Genomic DNA, 18,331 nt, shown 5'->3' on the forward strand with positions numbered 1-18,331 from the left:
TTGCAGATTTTTAAAACATTGTTATTAGGTTATAACTGTTTTACAGAGGATTTCATTGTGACATTTCCATATATGAACATAATGTACCCCAGCTTGATCCATCCCCTACATTGTTCTTCCTCTTCCACTTCTTCCTTCATAAAATTACTTCTACATGATTCAATGTTCCATATTCATACATGAGAAGAAAGTACCTCAACAACATTCACCTTTCTTTCCTCTTCATTTACCTTCCTCCTCCTGTTAGTACACTCCCCTCACCATGACCTGTTCTACATTTCTGTCCTTCATTGTTTAAGTGTCAGTTCATTGTTCAGTGTGGTTTTACCCTGGTACTTTCCCTGTAAATATATTGGATTTTAATCTCTCTTACCCCCTGCTATTCTTCCTTACCCTTTTCCCTTTTACCAAATATTATTCAGCAGTTTTCAGTGTGTTCTATTGTGTCTTATTCCCATACAGGTGTGGTGTATTTCAGTATACTTCACTCTCTATCATTTGCTTCTTCTTTTCCTCCTCCTCCAGTGATCTCTAAGATTCCAACTTTTCAAAAAGTGACACACACACACACACACACACACACACACACACAATATATGATGATGCTTAAATTTGTATTTGGATCTATCTTCCAAGTATGAGGAACAGATGCCACATTTGCTTTCCTGAATCTTGACTTACTTTACTTAAGATGCTCTCCAGTTCCATCCATTTACCAGTGACTGGCAAAATTTCCTTCTTCTTTATGGCTGAATAAGATTCCTTTGTATTTATATGCCTCATTTTCTCAATCCATTCATCACTTGTGGAGCATCTGGCTGTTTGCCTAGCTTGATACTATGAATAATACTGCAATAAATATGGGTGTGCAAGTGTCATTATTGTATCTGGACTTAAATTAATTCAGATATATGCCTAGGAGTGGTACTGCTGGGTATGTGGTAGTTATATTTTTAGTTCATGATGCACCTCCATACTCCTGTTCACCGTGATTACACTAATTTACATTCCCACCAGCAATGTATGGCTGTTTCTTTTTCCCCACATCCTCACCAACATTTGTATTGTTTATGTTCTTGATTATAACTGTTCTAACAGGAGTGAGGTGGAATCTTAACATGGTTTTGATTTGCATCTTCTTTATGACCAGGAGTGTTGAGAATTTCTTCATGTGCTTCTTTGGCAATTTTTATTTTATCCTTTGAAAAAAGCTCTTTTCAGTTTATTTACCCATTTCATCATTGGGTCAATGATTCTTTGAGAGTTTAGTCTTTTGAGCTCCTGGTAAATTCTGATTATTACTCCATTGTCAGATGTAAAGCTGGCAAAGATTTTCTCCCATTCTGTGGGCAGCCACTCCAGTCAGGTGACCATGTCCTTTGCTATGCAGAAACTTTTTAGTTAGTTAGTCCCATTTGCCTATCCTTTCCCTTAATTGCTGAGTTGTTGGTGTTCTACTTAGGAATTTATTGTGAGTACATATATATTCCAGTGTATTCCATATTCTTTCCTACAGTAGTTTCAAGGTTTCTGATCTTATATTAAGAACTTTGATCCACTTTGAATTGATAGTTGATTGCAAAGTCTGGATACCAAAACCAGTCTTGTTTACTTGGTGTGGTGGTACTAGAAAAAATGGAGTAGCAGAAAAAAATGAAATGAATTACATACCATTCAAAGAAATGTCCACTTTGAGAGTGAGGTCATGATGCCTTTGGAATTATAGTGACAGGGAATAAAAAATAGAAAGAAACTGCAGGCAACACTTTCAGAAAAAATTAAATGTTATTGGTTAACTGCAGGAAAAAATCAATAGTTAAACAAACCAATTCTGAATACACGTGCAAACCCATGTTTATTGCAGACGTATTCATAGTAGTCAAGCTATGGAAGCATCCCATATGCCCCACAACTGATGAATGGCCTGAGAAAAAAATATACATACACACACACACACACACACACACACACACAATGGAGTGTTATTCAGGCACAGTAAGGAATAAAATGATGGCATTTGCAGGAAAATGGAAAGATCTGGAGATCGTTTTAAACAAAATAACCCAGGTTCAGAGGGACAAAGTTTACATATTCTCTCTTGTATGTTGACTGTAGACCCAAAATATAAGTGTAGATATACACACACATTATCTATCTATCTATCTATATATCTATCATCTATCTATCAAAACATGACTGTAATCAAGGAAGTGTCTGAGGGTAAAGTGAAAGAGCAAAGGGAACCACAATCATGGGGAAACAATGATGAAATACATTGTGTCTGTGTATGATGGTGGCACAAGTCAACTCACCGAACACTGTAGAAAATGAGAGTGAGTAGTATGGAGAAAAGAGAAAATAATAGAGCTAGTTATTCAATCAATGTGTAATATCTGCATGTGTAAAACTCAATGCAGTAACCCCTTTTTGTAATTAACATATGCTAATATAAATTAATATGTAAAAAGCTTAAATAGGTAAGAGAGGAAGGAAGGGAAAAATGAGAGAAGGAGCAAGTGGTACATCATTCATGCAGATGAATTCCAAATAATAATGGTAGATAATGAAAAATAGAAAATCACCACTTCACAGTACAGTTAGAATTACTAGAGCCAAAATGTTGCAGAGAAAGATAGAAGGAGAAACAGCAAGTTTTCTTGGCCTTAAGTCTTTCCTTCTAACTGCTATTTGGTGCAAATAGTACCATAGATACCTGAGACAACTTAAAGCAAACATTGCATTTTAAACATGGCCTTTGGGAATTTACAAAGTATGCATGTAAAATTCCTTCCAGTAACACAAAGAATAGAAGAAATTAAATGAAACTGTTTTGTACTAACGTTTGTCATTTATTAATACAGAACAATGTTGAGTATTAATAGTTTATGATATTTCAAAGATATGCATTATAATTTTTGAAACCACATTAAAATTGCAAGAAAACTATCCTTTAAATGCTAAAAAAGAATTAAATTGAATACAAAAATATGTGTTTAAGGATGTTCAAAAACCTTTCACTCATAATGATCCAAACTACAAAATAGCTCAAATGTCCATCAATGAGAAAATGGTGAAAACATTCTAATGTACTTATACAACATAATAATACTGCTCAAAAACACAAAGGAAAAAAGTATTGAAAAATGCACCTGCATGAATCTAATAAAGGTTTTATTGAATGTAAAATAATACATATTGTATGATTCTAACAAAGTGAATCCAAATAGAAAAATGTCACAACTGTAAATTGCCTCTATAGGAGGAAAAAACTGGTGATGGACCATTAAATAATTTTCATAAGAAGGTAAAAATACTCTCAAAAGTGATGAAGGTGATAATGGAGAACTTATTTTTCAAAATTCTACAGGATTGTATATGTGAGAGCCATGCCTTTCAGTGTATGTATGCATGACTTCATAATAAAGAAAATAAAGCAACTAACTGGGGTTATGTATTTGGTTGAATTGTTAAAGAAGAAAAATAAAAATCACATGATTAGTAATTGTTGAGCTAAATGACAGATCTATTTTAAATAGATCTAAATATTTTAAATAGAGCTAAATAGTATTTAATTTAGATTAGGACAACCTAAATTACTGAATAACACACATAAAAAGAGAAAGTTGGTCTAAAGTGGTAGCTCTTAAGGTTTTGTTTCCTACTGGAAGGAGGGAGTGCTTTGGAGAAAAGAGAAACATAGTCTTGGTGGAAAAGTAAATTAATAAAACCATTTTGGAAATGAGTCTAGAGGCTTCTCAAAAATTTAAATTAGAGTTTCCATATGATCTAGCAATTCTATTACTAAATAGAATTGATATGTAGAGCAGCCATCTGCACATATCCAATTATTTCAGGAGTATCCCCAAAGCCAAAAAAATGGAAGCAATACATGTGTCCATCAAAAGATGCATGGATGAAGACAGTATGATACTTACACACAATCAAATACAACTCATTCATAAAAAGTGAAAACTTGACATTTATGATAACATAGATGAACATGAAGAAAGTTGTATTAAGATAAACAAGTCAGGCACAAAAGGGCAAGTACATCAAGATTCCCAAAATTTATGGACTCTTAAAGATCTCTGTCATAGAAGTTTTTAAAGGAACAGATGAGGTCTAACATAGGCAATGGTAAAGGAGGGAAAAGTAGAGCTGGGTTAGTGGGTAAAATTTTCCAGTTAGGTTGGAGAAATGAGTTGTGTTTTTCATTGAAAACTAGGATGATTACATTTAACAACCCTTTATTGCGTATTTCAAAATATGTAGCAGAGTGATTCCAAGATTGTGTATTAAAAGCACCCCATTATCACCAGATCCTGCAGGGGCTAGAATCAGAATAAATGTGGAGCAATTACCACTCAAGGTGGGTGATGGTGGGAAAGCACTAAAGTTTACTTGTCAACAGAGAGTTCAAGAAAAAGTTTTAGAATGACTTTACAGAGTGGGACAAAGGTGAAAAAGAGTGCCCCAACACCAGCACATAGTGGTGTCAAGGCAGAAAGCAGAGGGAGTGACTAATAAAATGCAATTAACACAGCGTTCCACACATACAGAAGTGCAGCTGATCATGGACCTGGAGTTCTGCATAGCACACCAGCACTTGACAGTTCTTTCTTCTTCTCAACATATAGTTATGGTATTGTGTTGGGAGGCCATGTAAGCAGTTCTACACTGAGATTTCATCTCACCCCAGCCAGAATGGCAATCATCAAGAAAACAACAACAAATGCTGAAGAAGATGTTGGTGAAAAGGAACCCTGACACACTTTGCGTGGGAATTTAAGTTAGTGAGACCACTATGGAAATCAACATGGAGATTCTTCCAAAATTTAAAAACAGAGCTATTGTATGATCCTCCTATACCACTCCTGGACATGTATTCAAAAAGAAGTCAGTCTGAATATAATCAAGATACTTGCACACCCATTTATAGCCAAGCTATGCACAATAGCCAACCAATGGAATCAGCCTAGGTTTCCATTAATTATTGAATGGATAAAGAAAATGTGGTATATACAATGTAGTATTTGTCAGAGATAAAGAATGAAATTATGTTGTTTGAGGAAAATGGATAACGCTAGAGATAATATAATGGAAAACAAACTAGACTGATGAAGATAAATATTGCATCTGTGATATCTGGAATATAGTCTAAAAAAAACCCGAAACTGTCTGGGGGTGGGCACCAGTCATTGGAGGGTAGATGAAGAGACTGAGTGAAGGAAAAAATAGAGGGGGTGAATTTCATCACAATGCATTATATGCATGTATAAAAAATCACAATTAACACAATTTGAACAACTAATATGTGACAAAAATGCTACAAGTAATACTAATAATAACAATAATAAACAATGTCCCACCTGAGATTACTGTGAGGCTCCATAATTTCCTGTCACTGAGAACCCACAGTAATATTCATATGCTTATCCTGTAAGTGTTGATCTAGAGGCCAGTCTGGCCATTGGGGAAGAATTTGAATCAGAAGCACTGAGAGCTCCAGATAGTGGGAAGCTGGTCTGAGACCCAGAGGAAAACAAAGTTCATGTGCCATTTAAGAACATCAATTTGAGAAGCCAGCTATAGGACCTTGGGAGGAGGTGAAGCAGAATGACCAATTCAAGTGGCTATGTACAGAGACTAAAGTTTGGAACACCAGAGCACTTGGTGCAGGGGTGTATTCCAGATACCCCAGTGGCTGCCCTCCTACAGCATGGATGATGAGAACCATATAAGATTTTTCTACCAGCTGAATAGAAATCTTGGAAGGCACCAGAGACCCAGATCTGGAGCAGAGTGACCAGTGTCAGCATAGCCAAAGGGTGAACAGAGAAAATAAAACTGAAGTAAATCACTGTTTGTTTACGTTTGCCTTTCCACTCCAGCACATCCTGATGAACTTTCGCATCTCAAACAAAAATGATACCTGTACAACAAGAATGCATGAAATGAAAGTATCAAGTCTAATTTATTGGACAAATGTTCAAAGTCTTAACCTGCAATTGAAGAATACAAATTTTGGACTAGAGATAGAGCTCATGGTGGAGCAGGTGCCTGACATGATGGCTACATAACCAGCCCTGCAAAAATGAATTAAGTAGGTTAGAAAGTAAAAATACACATTCTTCTCAATCACATAGGAAGCATTTACAAATTGCAAACACCAACTAAGATATTAATCAAACCTCAATGCCAAGGACAATAAGAATAGCATTAGAAGATCCTATGTCCTCTTCTTGCTAAAATTTCTAACCACAGACAATAGAAATGCAAGTATTGCCATGGGTACAGGACTGCTTTGTGTGTAAAACTGTAAAAATGTGCCAAAAATAGAGGGTACTTGGAATAATCCCTTCTACAATGTTAATCTTGGCATTGACCTTCGTTTTATACTATTAAAGTAACATGGATTATAAATTTGAAACTTTACAATACTGTGTTTCTCAAATCTCTTGTTTCTGGACCTGCCAATCTTTTGTCCTTCTCCCAAATGTCCCTGCTTCTCGTGATCCCTCCTCCTTTGGAGATCTGAAGCTGATGTTTTTCTGGGTTTTGATGGTGCAAATGCACAACTTTGATAGAAGAACCTCTCAGATGACTTGCCAGCCTTCTGCTACGCCATGGTAATACCAAGATGTCAGGCCTTTCTGATCATCCCAGGTGCTTCAGCCAGCATTATTCTCCCTTCACATTGTTTCTACAATTTCAAATAAACAATGTTTATACAACATGAAGCATCTAATGACATGTGAGTTTGTGGATCATTTTAGTTCTTGATAAGTCGGACCATTTTCAAAGTCCATCTGTAATGCAGTTTGCATTTCCATTCTTACAGCTTATTTTGCAAATGGATATATTTCCCTCTTATTATGTGGAGTTTAATAAGACCTTGCTACTAGACCCTGTCATGCTGTTTGCTTCATGCATAGATTCCAGCACCTCCAAAAGCCAGCTCTTACAAAGACAGATTTCATGGACAGGGTGACTGTCCTTCATCAGAATATAGTCTTAATTTTTCCTGAGATATAAACACCTACCACAACCTGGTTAGCATAAACAACAATTATTTATATTTAACAGTTATGGAGGCTTAAAGTGATTACACTTTAAGATAACACCATAACATATGCTTCCTAGTTTAGGAATGCAGTCATGTCAATTTTTTCTTATCAAGCTCTCTGGTCTCCTGTTAAGACAATAACCTAATTCATGAGAAATTCACCATTGCATCTCTTCTTATACTAATTACCTCCTCAAAGTCAACCCATTGTCACCACAGTAAGTTTTTTTGCTACATCATATGAATTTTTATGTGTGCCCAAGCATTCACAAAAATTTTACCAGATTTCAAAGTAATTAAGGATGTAGAGTTTTCACTAAGGATTTCTATGTTACCTATGAAGGTGAAAGCTAACAACTACTAGTATGTTTGGCCATGGTTTTTGCCATTGAAGAGATCAACAGAAATCCCAATCTTTTACCAAACGTATCTCTCGGCTACGAATTCCATAATGTCTGGCACGGTCAAAGGAAGACATGGGATCCTTTCCCCATTTTGCCCACAGGATGAAATTCCTAATTACATATGGAGGAGAGACAGGAACTCTGTAGCAGCACTGACTGGAACAAGTTGGGCAACTCTGCCCAGACTGGAAATCTGTTGGAATTCCACAAGTTCCCACAGGTAAGGAGGAGTGGGATGGGGAGAGTTAAACCACGACTCATTTGAAGTGATTCTCAGGTACCTAAACTGCATGAAAGAGGAAACTAGATTCGGAAGGTTTCTCAAAGTGTATAATCTGAAATTTGTACAAAGAGGTAGCGTGTTACTCACATTTTCTTTGTCTGCAGCAGAGGGGAAATGTGACATAATTTTTCTCCAAAACTCAATCTGCTTATTCATTTGCTACAAAGCTCTTAGGTAGTGAGTAATTTGAAATATGAGGTGAAGATACCTTTCCTTCTGTCAATACCTAGTATCACTTAAAACAGTTCATTACTGAGACTCTGCTTTATACCACTCTGTTCCTTAAATTGCTCCCAATTTTATTTTCCTTTCAGCTCACCTTTGTTGCTTTTCACTCCCTTCCTAAGTGACAATGACTGGTTTTCTTCTCTCTGTCAGATGGTTCTCAAGCACACATCTCTGGTTCTTGGCATGGTCTCCTTGATGCTTCATTTAAGCTGGACATGAGTGGGACTGGTCATCCCAGAAAGTCTTAAAGGCATTCAATTTCTGTCAGACTTGAGAGGAGCAACAGACAGAACCAAGGTCTGTGTAGCATTTGTGACAATGATCTCAACCACTTCAAATTCAGTTAGGCCAAATAAAAAACTACATCAATTATGGACCAGAGAAACATCATCAGCAAATGTCACAATCATTTACTTTATACTGACAGTGTAGTTAATATAATATTTAATACAGGGAAATAGTTGGTGACATGGAGAATCTGGGTCACAAACTTACAAGGGCACACCTCTACCATGGAGAGAAATTTCGTATTTGACTCTTATGAAGGGACTCTCATTTTTTTGAACAATCAGGAGGAGATTTCCGGTTTCAAAAATTTTTATCTATTTAGCTAATCCTTCCAAATAACCAGAAGACACTTACCTCTCTGTATTTCAATTCATGTAATTCTATAATTCTCTCATTTGGACCGTATATTGAAGAACTGTCTACATCCTTCTCTGGCATGGTTGCCTATGAATCGTTTTGACAGAGCTATTATAGATAAGAGCTATTATGTATACAATGCTGTGTGTGCTGTGGCCCATACCCAACATAAAATGCTTCTTCAACAAGGACAAATACAGCCAGGGGCAAATGGAAAATCAATGAGGTCTTATGTCTGGTAGGAAATGACTCTTCCATTAGATGGAATGTCCAATGCTCAAGGTGGCCTTTGTTGTTGAGGGCTTCCACAGCTATGCTAACCAAATAATTTAGAATACTTTCTCCAAAAGCACAAGAGATACTAGTTTCATTGTTGGCAGGGAAATCTGCATCTATATAGACATAGTTATGAAGAACAAGAAGACACTTGCACCAGAGAATTTATACATGAGAAAACCCCAATGCTTTGTATTTCAAACAATCTTCAGGCCGGCCACAATACTATTCTCAGTAGAAAAATAGTAGGCTATTCTCAGAAAGTTCATAAAGAAGAACAGCATAATTGTAGTTCTTCATGTAGCTCAATGGTGCTAAGCAGTACAATGTATACGGTACATGAATGATCACGTTTAATTCTGCAACCATATTGGGTATAGATTTCTCCATGTTGCTGGTAGATGCTCTGGATCAATCAGATCCAGAAGCCTTGACTCTCCAGTTGTATTTTACCTGACATGTGCATGGTTTATTATGACGCAGTGTGTTACAGCATTTTCCACCAAAAATGGCAATATAGAATATATAATATTTCAGTTCTGCATAAACTTTCATTTGCACTATTTCATTAGATGCCTGTGCTATGGTTGCATTACAAAGCTGGGATGGTAGATAATTTGGGGCTTTCCCTAATTTAGGATTTGTGTCTGCGTACTTGGCCCTGTTTCATCATAGGAGGATATATGTTTTTTAGATGCATCCTTTTCTAAAGAATATACAACTTAACAACTCTGCTGGAGAACAAGTGAATTTGGGTGAGAAAAGAAAAGGAGATGCAGAGTATGATATTCTCAACTTGTTAAAATTTTCCAGAAGGTCTTCAACTTCAGGTGAAATTAGGACAGTTTTCCCCACATTACATGTGTCCAACAATTATGTTTATCTGAGGATATGATACAGTGGGCCACAGGAATTACTGGGATAATTTGGTCCAAATCACAGTGCAGTTCATAAAACTTAAATAGCCAAAATCATGTTGGGGGTTTTGTGGCCCACCCCTTACTCAAGAAATGGCCAATTGTGGGGATTTAACAAGTCATTTCCAAAAATTATATCACTTACTAACTTTATATGAAAGAGTAAGGAACACATTTATTTAACCATATTTGGTAATGCTTATATATTTGATATAATCAATAAACAGGTCATCTGATTGAGTAAATCAATTTTTGTTTTATAAAAATTAAGATTACCCCTATAGTTATAAAGCATTGGGTAAAAGTCCTCAGACCTTCCACTCTGTATGCAGAGAGTTGTAATCTTGGGCTTAGGAAAATCCTCTAGGAGGGAAAGCCTGCCTGTTGTTCTGATTGCATCGCTCTTCCACATAATGAAAATGGTCATGAGACACGCAAGGGTCTGTTGTTGACAAAGTTTCCACCGCTCTTTGGTCTTCCCCATGCTCGGAGGCATGGAAAGGACATTGAAGAGGAAGGCAAAAATAAAATCCTTCCTTCACTTATTAATTTAATTGATACACTGAGTTCTATTTCTTCTTCCCTTGAAGTACATTCTTTGATTCATTTTTCTATATGCATTGAAAACATCATTTTCCTCAAAACCAATTTTCTTTACTCAAAATTTCCACTTTCCATCTTTACCTTGGATTTTAAACACACAAATAGTACAGAATACCAAGACATTCATCTTCTTTGTAATTACATCTGCGATATTGAAGACATGGACCTGTCACATATTTGCTTTTCCTATTCCTAGCAATTGAAATAGGGCAAGTACTCAGAAAAGTTGTATTTGGGTTAAGAAACAGGTATGTCTCTGGTGTCCAGCAGGCTCTTGATACAGCATAACCTTAATCAGAAGGTTTTATACCTGAATTTTCTCAAATGCACAGGTGAGCAGGGGAGATAAAGTATAATGACATAAATATTAAAGTTAGCAGCACAGCTCTGTAACCATGGTATGGACAGAGATCTGTGGGCATATTTACACTGTGGTGTCTACAGTTTCTGAGGCTGTCCTATACTTCATCACTGAGGCTGAATAGTTAGGCTTGTAGCCAATGGATGAGGGGTGGGATAAATTCTTAAGATTAGAAGGAGTGGGAAAATGGCATACTCTTAATTTTGATAATTTTCAAAAAATACAAAATGAGATTTAATATTATTAAAGCATGCGGAATATGGCTATGATGTTAGGGACAGACTACAGAAAACCTACAGATAAGCATCGCTGAAGATATTTGCGTATCATAATCACAACTTTGAAAATTCTTTTTTTTTTATTATTCATATGTGCATACAAGGCTTGGGTCATTTCTCCCCCCTGCCCCCACCCCCTCCCTTACCACCCACTCCGCCCCCTCCCTCTCCCTCCCACCCCCTCAAAACCCAGCAGAAACTATTTTGCCCTTATTTCTAATTTTGTTGTAGAGAGAGTATAAGCCATAATAGGAAGGAACAAGGGTTTTTGCTGGTTGAGATAAGGATAGCTATTCAGGGAGTTGACTCACATTAATTTCCTGTGCATGTGTGTTACCTTCTAGGTTAATTCTTTTTGATCCAACCTTTTCTCTAGTTCCTGGTCCCCTTTTCCTATTGGCCTCAGTTGCTTTTAAGGTATCTGCTTTAGTTTCTCTGCGTTAAGGGCAACAAATGCTAGCTAGTTTTTCAGGTGTCTTACCTAGCCTCACCCCTCCCTTGTGTGTTCCCGCTTTATCATGTGATCAAAGTCTAATCCTATTATTGTGTTTGCCCTTGATCTAATGTCCACATATGAGGGAGAACATACGATTTTTGGTCTTTTGGGCCAGGCTAACCTCACTCAGAATGATGTTCTCCAATTCCACCCATTTACCAGCAAATGTTCTTGAAATGATGGCACTAAAGAGTGACTTATGGCTACTGAGTCTCTACTGTGGGTTTTCTGATATTTTTTGACTGACATTTGACTGACCTTTGACAACATGTTCAGACCGACTTCAAATTTTTTGAAATATTTTGAAATAGATAATAAAATCTATAGTAGTGTATTATTACCCACACTTTATACAGATGGGAATATGATACTTTCATGCACATGTTACCTTTTCACAAGGAGAAAGCAAGACAAAACAAAAACATCAATTCCTACATTCTTATAAAACATTTCCCAACATCTTGGAGGCTAGATAAAGGGTCAACAAAATTTTTACCAAGATAATAAAATTAAAGTCTTACTTATCAAGTTGTGGGCTAAAACTGAAACTGTCTTTGGAGAAAGATTATATGCTACATTAAATGTATGGGTATTATATTTTTAAAAGGAATGAATTCTGCTTTTGAAATAACCACTATAAACTAGGAATGAGGAACAAATTAATCAAAAGTAATTGAGAGACAGGAAATTATATGATAGAACATTTAGCAAGTAGAAGACACACTGGGAAAGGCTAATAATATTAATGCTGATTCTAACATAAATAAAATTGATTGGCCCTAAATGATTTCAGAAGGACTGGGTGTGTGACTCACGTGGTACAATGCCTGCCTAGCAAGTGTGACACCCTGGGCTTAACCCCCAGTGCCAAAAAAAAAAGGATTAAAGAAGAAAGAGAAAAGTGGCAAAACATGTGGGTTTGTACAGACATACAGAAAAAATATACAAAATCTTGTATAAAGAATTTCAGATCAACCAATTGGAAAATTTAGGTGAAATTCACAAAGTTATTGAAAACAATAAATACAGTTGCCCCAAGAAAAATAATAGTGCTATGTCTGCTAACAAATTTTATCCACCGTTCAACTTTTTCATATAATTTTTATGGTGAATATAATTGTAATTGGTGAACTTCATAGCATTTTAGACTATACAATACGGAATGATTTACTCAAACTCCTTCAGAGAAGAAATATCAAAATCTCAATTCATTTTATGGGAAGTATTAAAATTTGGCACTCCATCTCACAAAGCCATTTCAAGAAACAAAATTTACAGTCCACTTTCTTTCTTGAACTAAATTTACATCATATGGGATGCTATATTCTCAACACATTTATTTTTGCATTGTATTACACTCCACTTGTTTGTGAGAAAAGAGAAATAATCTCAATAACTGAAGAAATTAAAACTTTTCCATGATTTGCCAATAAACAATGACAAATAAGAGGCAAGGAAAGTGTCTCACCCCACAAAAGGTGATTATGGATTACTAAAACAAAGATCACATTTTGTGCTTAAATTTTGAAAGCACCAGTGTGAGATGAATGCTTGATCTACCAGGCATGATGACATAGATCATGGTCTGTGCAATATGTCAGTAAAGGAAATGAGATGATTACTGGAAAGGAAGAAACATGGCTTGCATAATTTTCACCTAACAGTAGTATGTAACTGTAAAATCCATGTAAATTAAGGAATAAAACTGAGTACTTCTGTATGTACTAAAAATTACAACTACATCTCACTCACAACCCATTCACAAAAGATGGCATGTATTACATCTGAATGCCTAAAGTATCTATGGAAAATCATGTGTGTATTTATAAAGGTTGTACTAATAATTACTGGAAAACATTTGTAATAATGTAACTGAAGCCAGTGGTGGGATATAGTCATTCATGAAAGGAAGACTCAGTAATGAAAGACACTAGTAATTTCCAATTAGATCTACTATTTAAATACAATTAGAATCAATCAAAATGCCATGTTTCTTTGTGGGGAATGCAATGGGATTACTTACTACACATGACATGAATAACTATTAGCCATGTCATGTTCCCTGAAACATAGCAAGTCATAGCTCATGGGGGTTTGTCAATAAGTGGTTGATCATTGAATGAATACTCAGGCCATTGCTGACAGAGGGACCATTTAGTTTGGTAGCTAGGTCTCTTAAATGCTTTGTGAGGCTAGAATAATTTTCTCATTAACATGCCACATAAATAATGAGAATAAATAACAGCATTGTTCACTGAACCATAAAGTGTACAGTTTACACTACTCAGGAATTACTCCGTATATAACATCATTTTCTTGGTGTCAAGAAAAAACACAGTATGACAATTAGATCAACGAGTCCAATCAGCTTCATGTGGGGCTGTACAGGGAGAAAGACCAAATCTGGAAATAGGACAATTTTCATTTCTCACCAGACATGAAAACTATGTGAAGTGTCAGGATCATCAATACACCAACCTTTAGCATGACCACTGCCTCCAAAAAATGCAACTTTTTTGCTTGTGAAGATCTCTTAGGGAAGACCATGGCAGGCATAACCCTGAGTTTCACTGTCCTCCCACCTGCTATTCTTGTACTCTTTGTGTTGCACCAACACACTCCCATAGTTAAGACCAATGACCAGGGTCTCACGTACATTCCGCTCATCTCCCTCACCTTCTGCTTTCTCTGCTCCTTTCTTTTCATTGGCTGTCCTAACACAGCCAGCTGCATCCTCCAACAGACCACAGTTGGAGTTGTGTTCACTGTGGCTGTTTCCACTGTGTTGGCCAAAACTGTTGCTGTGGTCCTGGCCTTTAAGATCACTGTTCTGGGAAGAAGGATGAGGCAGTTGCTGGAGTCAGGGACACCTAACTCCATCATTCCCATCTGTACCCTCATCCAACTCATCTCTGTGGAATCTGGATGGGGACATTTCAACCTTTTGCTGGCATAGATATACACTCTAAACCTGGCCACATGATCACCGTGTGTAACCAGGGCTCCCTGACTGCCTTCTACTGTGTCCTGGGAGCTTCACTGTGGCTTTCCTGGACAGAAATCTGCCTGACACCTTGAATGAGGCCAAGTACCTGACATTCAGCATGGTGGTTTGTGTAGTGTCTGGGTCACTTACCTCCCTATCACAGCACCAAGGGAAAGGTCAGGTAGGCTATGGAATTCTCCATCATGGCCTCAAGTGCAAGGCTAGTAGGGTGCATCTTTGCTCCTAAGTGCTACATCATTTTGTTCAGACTACAAAAGAATTCACTGCACTTTTAGAGATAAAACACACACCAGGGGAAATAATCCATAATGAGTTTAAATATATCTGTGCTAAAATATACATTTTCTCCAGACAAATCTACAATGATTTTTTAACATGGTATTAGATATAGTATGGGATTTACTTCAATGACACAGTGACCCTTACTTCTTTCTCTTTATTTTAAATGTTTTGCTTCTATATTATATATATATATATGTATATATACACACATTTATATATATTTTTTTTTTCTCATTTTTTCTTTGCTTGAAAGCTTCATGCTAGTAGCCTCTTCTATTCTCAAGTAGTTAGTGAATTTTCAGTCTCCTTTTTACCTTTTAAACCAACTTTTGTTAGGCATTGTCTTGGCAAGTTTTTTTTTAAATATGGAAGACTTCATGAATTTGCATGCCATCCTTGCACAGGGGCCATGCTAATCTCCTCTGTATCATTCCAATTTTAGTATACGTGCTGCCGAAGCAAGCACTCCTTTGGCAAGTTTTACATGAAACATTCAAGTAGCTCAGGTTTGAATTCCTCATCATTATGATTGACTTATCCGCCACAGTCTACTCTATGCTTTCCAAGGTCTCTCTTGTGTACATTTATAACAAAGGTTCAACTCAATCATCAATGCCAAAATGGTGAAGTATGCTTTCTCTGATGGGTTTCCATTGAGAGTCATAATGAGATTATTTTTCATTCTTTGTCTTTTTCTTTTCTGGTTATTATTTTGTTGCTGTTGTTTTCCCACATATTAAGAAGGTAGGGTTTTCTGTTGTACATGTTTTCAGAAGTTCTTGAAATTCATTTTTTTAAAGGGAATTCCATAAGGATACTCTCCTATGTCTTTTCTTTTGACTCTATTTGGTTTTGGGTCCATCTCTAGGGAAATCACTGTTTCTGTTTTTCTAATGATCCTAGGCATTTCATCTTCCTGTAAGTTCAGACTTCTGCAGTGTGGCTTCATATTTAGAATTACATTGATCATAACTTGTCCTTTCTCATTTGAGGAAGAGACCACCTGGCAGCCCTTTTAAGACTCCCAATATTATCTCTTTTAAAAAGGCAATATTTCACTGTCCTTTTATTGACATAATTTCAATCCTATATTAAACTTATTAAAATTGCAGTAGCAATGCAAAAAAATTCTGGATGCCTGAGTGAATCTTTATCAGTGGGATTCCCTTGTTATTATCCTTTTACCACCCTGAATATTACCACACACTTGGAGAGCAGTCCTCCATGTAATGAGAACATTTGCTCCATTTCAAGAAACTAACACAGATTGAGCACTAAAATCCAGTCCACAGACCCACCGCCTATTTCCACAACTGCCACAATTGTGTTACATATCTTCCTTTTTAAAATTCTGGTTCAGTTTTATTTCTCTCCAACTCTTCTGATTTTTTCCTAACGTTATCCTGAGACACAATGAAAAAAAGCACAGATGGACCCAGGGAGACCCTGTCCACTGTCACCTTATGACTAATCAGATCCTTCATTACAGGTAGGAAGAACCCAGCTCAGTTCTGCACCTTACTGTATTCTATCTACCACTGGTTGGCTGTTTTAGAGCCTTTTATATATTTGAAGAGATTCAAGGACTCTCTGTGTTTACTTTAATTGGTTTAAATGATTTAAAAGTTGAAAGAATACTTTGTTAAAGATGCCATGATTTTCTTAATTTTATTCTTATTTATATCCACAGTATACGGAGACCATCATTTGGAGTTTACATTTGCTATGGTTACGAACTTCATATTATAGGAGGTCTCAAAACTGCACAGAGTATCTCCTTTAGGAGGGAAAATGTAGGATGGTGAGCACAATGAAGTCAATAATGAGTCAGTCACATAACTTCCCATCTCTTTGTATTCCTTGAGTACTGAGGAAAATTGACCCAGGAAGACACAGCCTCTTTTATTTTATCCACTAATTTCTAACCATAAAAATAATTGTTTAATATGACTTCTATTGGTGGGTATGATTATTGAGCTCAGGTTGTGTTATTGTGCACACTACTTTCTGTGGATTTAGAATTCACAAGTTATACTAAGTTAGCTTTATTTTTCTTGATTTAACTGTTATGTAATTAATGTAGTGAGGGTATATCAACAATAAAATTAAAAAAAAACCAATAAAATTGAGCAAACAAATAAATAAGTGCTTAGTGAGACAGTAGAGGAACAGACTCAGGGCTTTCAAAAATGCAAGATGAGAGGGCCAAGCATGGGGTCACACAACTCTGAGCATTGTATTTTGAAGGCATAGGTTGAGAAGATCATGGTTTGAGGCCAACCCAAACAAAGCATCAAAAGACCCCATTCCAACCAACTTGTTCTGTGTGGTGGTACATAATTAAAATCACACCTACCTGAGATGCATATGTAGGAAGATCCTGGTGTGAAGCTAGCCTTGGAAAAAAAACAACTGTGAGATGCCTCTGAAAAACCACTAAATCATGCAAGTGTTTGGCTTTTGGGTCACTCACATAGAAAATTTCAGTGATTCATCACAGATACATCTAGAAATAGAAGTCAAGGATGGATGTGAAGATTCTTTCTCCATACTCAGCTCTGCCTGCTTAGTGCACATACTGTCTCCAGAATGCAGATGATGTGGGTGGAAGATGAGTTATAGCCAATGAATCTCCACATGAGTTGGTTCCATTTTTCTCCTAAAATGCCATCTGTTGCCAGGAGATGGAGAAGTTTCTGCTCTTAGCCTGAATCTTCTTGTGTACCTAAGCGGTTTCATGGATCTGAGCTCCTAATAAGTGATACTGTCTTTCAGAGAAGGATGGTTAGCTTTTGCTTTTTTCTCCATTATACTCCTTTAGATTTTGTAGGAAAAAGTCAATCAGATATTCAATTTAGTGATTGCAGAAAATAGAAATAAGAGAGAGAGAGAGTTCTAGGTCATTGTAAGTCATTGTGACCTGATGATGGGTGAGGACTTTCCTTCCTTAAGGGAAGCACAAGGAAGTCACATGTACTTCAGTAGGATTGGGGCACATAGAGCAAAGGTAAATTAATATTTTCAAGTCTATGTTTATTAATTTTTAAATTGTATTACTATATATTAATTGCATAATTGTGTTTTATTGTGACATTCCTATGCATACATATAATGTACATACATAAATTTCACCCTCTCCATTATTCTTTCTTATATCCCCCATTTTATTTTATTTTATTGGAATATATTCATTATACAGGGGAGTATTCATAGTGACAATTCCCACTAAACTTATTTGTACATTAGTTACATCACCCCCCATCATCTCTCTCCCTCAACCCCCTCCCCATCCCACTTAAAGCAATTGCAAGAGGTTTCTTTGTTCTATTTCATATAAGTATATGAAGTACATCAACCATATTCCCTCATCTTTATCTCCTTTATTCACCCTCCTTCCTCCTATTAGTACTCCCCCCACACATACTGTACCTATTTTACAGTCTTGTCTTTCATTATTAATTCCTAACTTGATGTTCAAATGTACC

General features: G+C 36.4%; 1 non-coding gene and 1 pseudogene across 1 annotated transcript; one reads left to right on the forward strand and one right to left on the reverse strand.

The window, feature by feature from the left end:
* Positions 1–14,839, forward strand: part of LOC109676695 (vomeronasal type-2 receptor 116-like) — a 31,979-nt pseudogene extending 17,140 nt beyond the window's left edge.
* A 366-nt stretch (positions 14,840–15,205) lies between these two features.
* LOC141418267 (U6 spliceosomal RNA) lies at positions 15,206–15,312 on the reverse strand. Its single transcript, XR_012442951.1, has one exon. It is a non-coding gene; the product is annotated as a U6 spliceosomal RNA (small nuclear RNA).
* Between the last annotated feature and the right edge of the window lie 3,019 nt (positions 15,313–18,331).

The sequence above is a fragment of the Castor canadensis genome, chromosome 16 (genome assembly GCF_047511655.1).
Source record: "Castor canadensis chromosome 16, mCasCan1.hap1v2, whole genome shotgun sequence".
Taxonomy (NCBI): domain Eukaryota; kingdom Metazoa; phylum Chordata; class Mammalia; order Rodentia; family Castoridae; genus Castor; species Castor canadensis.